This window comes from Cupressus sempervirens, chromosome 2, assembly GCF_028749045.1.
Source record: "Cupressus sempervirens isolate cs-2001-9-10 chromosome 2, ASM2874904v1, whole genome shotgun sequence".
Taxonomy (NCBI): Eukaryota; Viridiplantae; Streptophyta; class Pinopsida; order Cupressales; family Cupressaceae; genus Cupressus; species Cupressus sempervirens.
This window is the reverse complement of record NC_143119.1, coordinates 508,807,928-508,813,927: the sequence shown is the minus strand read 5'-3', so window position 1 is coordinate 508,813,927 and position 6,000 is coordinate 508,807,928. Positions and strand designations below refer to the sequence as shown.

Below are 6,000 nucleotides of genomic sequence, written 5' to 3'. Positions count from 1 at the left end.
AAACTCTCCGGTTAGAGGGAGTGGGTTTAAGGGGTTACTAAGAGAGTGGGAGAGAGGTTATGAATATATGAAGTTAGTTGTACACTTATAAATATATTATTTATAAATATTAAATTATAAATATTTAGTTTTTTTATGACTGGTTTATAAAATAACCTAATTAGGTTATAGATAACTTGATTGAGTTTTGTATCATAAAAACTCGTTCATGTTATTTCTCAAGAAAACTTGATGAATTTCTTAATTATTGCAATGCAATTTGGGTCCAATAACTAGATTGAGTTATACTTTGGAATTAGCCTTGGGAGGTGACCCAAAGTCTTGGGAGCTCATTTTCCCTCCAATGTCAATCCCTTGGACATTTTTTCATCTTCTAAGATGAATTCTCATTTTTGCCTTCATTAGGTTTCCAAATGATAAAGTGGATATCTCTGAAATCTCAACAAATCAGTGCCTTAACCATTGTGCAAATCCATGAATCAAATGTATACATATGGATATTTGATACTTAATCATATATTCAGATATACGATTTATCTGTTTACCTTGTAAACAAACATCTATTCTCAATCTGAACCTCATTCTTACATGATATCTACATCAATAAAATTGCAACACTGTTAATTCCCTAAAGCATTTACATAACTTCTTGAGTCATAAGCAACAATGAAATAACATACAGCCTTAAGGGACTGCAACTACAACCTAAGCTCTTTGTTCAAAGATCATAAAACATTGAAGATCACTGATAAAGGGAGATGAGAATTAGAATGAAACTAATGAATCTGTTATTCTTTGTATTAATTTCCTTGAAACAATGCATTCATATGCATGAAATCAAAACACGAAAACACCTAACACATCAGAACTTGTATTATCTTTCCTATTGTTGTTCACACAAGAAAAATTGCTGAAAAGTATCTGGTATCATAGTATGGGAACACATCAAAACTGGATCCAAGACCTAGTATCTTAGTAGTGACTAGTTTTTCTCCAAAGACTGGAACCAACTGGTTTCTTAGTGACAAAAATTGGAACCCTTACAATGAGAGAGAATGAGATAAATATAGAGGAAAGAATTCTCGGATTGAATCTGCAACTAACAAGTGTCCCTTCAAAATTCCTTCTCCAACAACTGAATCACCTCTCTCTAATCTCTCTCTTCCATCTGATTTGATTTGATTTCATCATTATTTTGTAAAAAACTTCTAAATATCTCAGCTAAATGATGAAATCCTTTGATTCACCAAAATATCTAATAAACTTCATGAAAATGCTGGTGAAATTTGAGCTTCTACTAACTTGAACGTAGTTAAAATTTACCCCAAATGCATTTTCACTATATTTTATGCTTATTCAGGTTATTACAATGTTATAAAACAATTTTGAACTTTGTCATCTGATTGCGGTGGTCTATTAGGATTCTAGGAAAAAACCTCCTGTAGCACAAACTAGCTACTTCCTATGCAAAAACTAACCTCGGAATCAGAAAGTTCGTCTTCTCAAGATATTAGCAATATATAATACTGCTATGTTCACCTTTCAAAAACCCCTTGAAAACCAGTTTGTAAACGTCCCCCTCTACAAGAACACTCAGGTTTGCATACTCATTTTTTGCAAAAATTTAAAACTTTCTAAAGTCTAACTTTAGAATTAAAACTTTTTAATTTAAAAGTCCTAAATCATGCAAATAGTTAAAAATTATTTTTTAACTCTTCAATTTTTTCCTCTATCCTTCCAATCTGTGGTCAACCCTTTGTTTGATCGATGCCACGTGGTGATCCGTGATTGGTGAACCTCTCAATTGTAGTGCCACATCATCATTGGGTGAGCCTAGTATCATGCGTTGCATCCTCGCTTTCTTGCATTTTTTAAATCCTAAGCATCTTAGTTTTGTGGGTTTGCGCTGACTGTTGGATTGTGACATGTGTCACGATCCTATGCATCACTCTTGATCTGCTCATCTGCGTCACATCATCATGCCTAGGACCCGCGCTACCACATGGCAATCACCTGCATTCCTGCAATATTTATCTTCCCTGCATCTTTATTTTGTGGGTATGCCCCTGCCATTCATCTCGGCACTTGTCGAAATCCTGCACACCTTCACCACATCAGCATATTTTCTAGGTCATTCAAATTAGGCCTTAACAAGGTGCCAATCGTCATTATCTGTGGGGCCCCTGCACATGCACAGCCTTCCCAAAAGGCTCCTTGTTTAATTCAGTAACCAATCTATGTGCAATCATATTTAAAATATAAATAACTCAACACACTAGCAATGTGGGATAAAAATGGTAAGCTCGTTCCTTCTCTTTTTTAAAATGGGCCTCTTATGTGTGAAGTGCCTATCTTCAACGGCTTTAAACTATCTCTTGCAACCTAGGTATGGGTTCCCCTTGGACATGGGTGCCTTCAGCATGGACATATCCCTCTTTACTCCCAGCTTTGACATTTTTGTTCATGCCACCTCCTTCAAGATGTGGGTTGCTTAATGCGTGAGTCTCCATTTATAGCGTGGGGTATCTTCTTACTGGCGGATGCTTTGTTCACTTGTATTGTTCTCTACACATTGTAGCTTCCCTGATTTGGTAGGCTGAACTCATTCTATGGCACAAACCTCCTTCCTGATGGCATCCCCTGACTGCACGCTCTCCATATTTGTTGGCGGCTCAGACTAGCATAGAATTCTTTCAGTATGTTGTGCCTTACAAAATGGGCGTTCCTTGCCTGTGTGCTTCATGGATTCCTACTGTGAGGCTCTATGTGAGCTCCCTATCTATTGTTGCGGCTTCATTTAGTATGGTGTAGGCATTTTATCTCCAAATTTTGCGTGAGATGATGCTCTTTTAACTACACCTCTTTTTTAACATGTCGACTACTCTACTTTAACGTGAACCTATGTTCTTTGTCAAGGAGGTGTCTTTAGCTATTATTATTTGAAAATAATCCTTCAACTTAACAAGGGAGTCCATATTAATCTCTTCCAGATAATGGAAGTGCGGCACTTTGGCAGCCATGTTCATAGTTTTGACCATGACATGCCAAAATCCCCTGAGGGCAATAGTCTTATCTTCATGAAATTGATGAATTGTTACATCCTGATTAGATGACTCTTTTTCTGGTGTTAAATTCATAACTTTTCCCTTTACGTTATGACTAGGATGAAAAATAAGAGAAAGATTGTTCCAAACACTCTCCTGCTCTATTATGTATTTCAAGACATCCTCTTTCAATACCCTGCCATCTTTACCAGTACTAGGAATATCCTCTCAATTAATGTCATACTCCTTTTCCATATGATGAACTGTAGGAGTAGACAATACCTTTTCCCTATTTTCAATGTTATTTGAAGAATTTCTAGATTTGCAAATTAGCTTCCTAGAACTCTGTGGAGTATGTCTGTATTTGTTCCCAACTTGCCATAGTCTCACGTTTTTCATCTACAACTAAATCCACCAATGTTTCTCCAACCTTTAAAATATCTCCAGGAATGAATCTCACTTGTGACACTTTCCACTGATAGGGACTTGTAATTTCAATAGTTGCTTTATCACTTTGGACTTCATAGAGTGGTTGAAACCCATCCACTTTGTCTCCCTCTTGCACAAACCATTTGAGGAGCTCACAATCTACAATCCCCTCGCATGTTTGGGCCAATGGAACTTTGACTATTCCTCCCACAGGTTCCATGCCATTACCATGAGCTTGGATTGAAAGGAAACATTTTTGAATTACATAAGAACACTCAAATTTATCACTTATCTATAAACTATCAGATTGGTGTCACAAGGTTCGTTGACTGGCTTTAAAAATTGAACCGAACACTTGACCAAGCTTTGAAAACTAGGGCACTGATTCTTTGTTTCACACACTTACACCATGTCAAATCTCGTCTCATGAAGAATTTTGGGTCAAAATATATTGACCATCAAAGTTGCCTTCTCAGAACTGGCTGCAAGAAAACATGTTAGAAAGCAACAAACTAGGTTCGAAATTAGTTTCCAAAACTAGGCAAACTGACACTTGGGGGCACAAAATTTGGGGCATTGATTCTCTATCATGAGGAGAGTATTAATCTATGATTTGGGCTCATGAGGAATAACTAGATGCAAATGGCGAGTGGTCAAAGTAGGCTACTTAGATTTTTCACACTGTAACAATGGCAAAAAATCAATTTTTGCAAATGGAATTGATTTGGAAAAGTGTGCAGATGGATTCGTCAATACTTGCAAATTGACACACCTAAAGTATTTTTAGAGGAAAACATAGTGGTACAATCCATTCAACCTCACCTATCATGGATTTCAGGATATAGCATCATGAACAGGGGTCCTAACAAATCTGCAAATGTTGACACCAGTAAAAAGATAGAAATTGCATTTGGAATCACATTTGAAAACTAATAAAATGGGTTCTTCATAAGCTGAAACTTGAAACATAACATCTCTCTGACATCTACAAAGAAAAACAAAAGGAAATTTAGAATTTTGGTCAACTGGTCAAAAGTTATAACTCATCAAACAGGGCTTCCCAAAATTGTGTGCAATTTACAAATGTGTGAAAACAGTAAACTACCAACTTTGAGGGATTCAAAACCTAGTCAAACGAACTCAAAATGGCTTGAAATATGAAACATAGGCTTTTAGGTATGGACAATAGACACTCTCAAAGCAGCAAGTAAAGAAACATTTTTGGGTGTGCAATATTCAACCACAAACACAGCTTCCTGTCACTGTCTAACACGGGTGAAAATGCAGATTTGAAATTTGCTCAAAATGAGACTTCATAGAATGGCCTGGAACAAAAGTTTATCACCATGGAACATGTGAATGGGCTAAATGGAATGTGTTAGAAACATTAAACACCTCAGGGGCCTCAAAGGTACAGTCGGGTACAAATGCAATTATGGGCAGTTAGAGGACTTGAAATCTCAAAATTTTCAAAATGTGACTAAAAATTAACCATGCAATTTTTAGTCCCAACAGTGGCTCTATCTGGGGATGCATGTCCCTTGCGGGCATGGAAAGATTTTAGATCTCTAGGAGAAGTAGACTACACACTTGATAGCAAAAACTCTCTCGAACAACTTTATTGAAAGCAAACAACAACTAGCACTACTATGTACAAGTGATGGCCCTAGGCCACCTAAAAGTTTCAGAACTCTTTACCTCTATCATACACTTGATTTTCATTTACATTCTCCTGAGGTAAACTAAAATTCTCATTTCCATGTGTTTCACTCAGCACATCAACATTTGCAATCAGCTCATTAGGTAAAACAAAACTATCATCATCTTCATAGTGCATATAAAAATCAGACATACTTTCTTCATCTTTCGCAATATGAAAATATGAATCAGCATGATCATAGCAATTGACAACAAACTCAAACTGATCACTACTAATTGAATCATGGATTCCTTCAACTAGAAACACAAATGTTTGATATTCTACTTCATTCAACGAGTTACATGGATCAAATTGTAACTCACCTTGTGCCTCTGGGTGTGAAGAGTATGTAGAATCTAATTTCTCCTTGTCTACAAAATCAGTATTCCATAAACTAGACTGAACATATGCAACCTCTTCACATTCAAACAATTGATTAGATACCAAATCATAAGAATCATCATGAAACTGCATGTTCAAAATATGTTGATCCGTATCAATGTTTCCCTCAAATAACTCACTGAAATAAATCACCTCATCTATATTATTTTTCTCATCACATGAGTAATCTGAATGTATCTCAGGCTTATGAAAACAAGAAGAAAATGAACCAACAATAGACCTTATCCCTACATCTTCATTCTCAACATAGAAGTCGTCATGTGTATTGATATACAAACTACCACCACATACACCTCCCAAACTTAACAGAGCATATTCTGAAACTATATCTCCTTCAGCATCAAATTTAGGGGAAAGGACATCACCACATGAATTTGCATAGCATACGTTTCAAAATCATGAGCCAACAAGTCAGAAATCTCATCA

General features: G+C 36.2%; 1 pseudogene; it reads right to left on the bottom strand.

Moving 5' to 3' along the window:
* Positions 1-2,888: 2,888 nt before the first annotated feature.
* LOC149573214 (lipoamide acyltransferase component of branched-chain alpha-keto acid dehydrogenase complex, mitochondrial-like) overlaps positions 2,889-6,000 on the bottom strand; it is a 91,614-nt pseudogene continuing 88,502 nt past the window's right edge.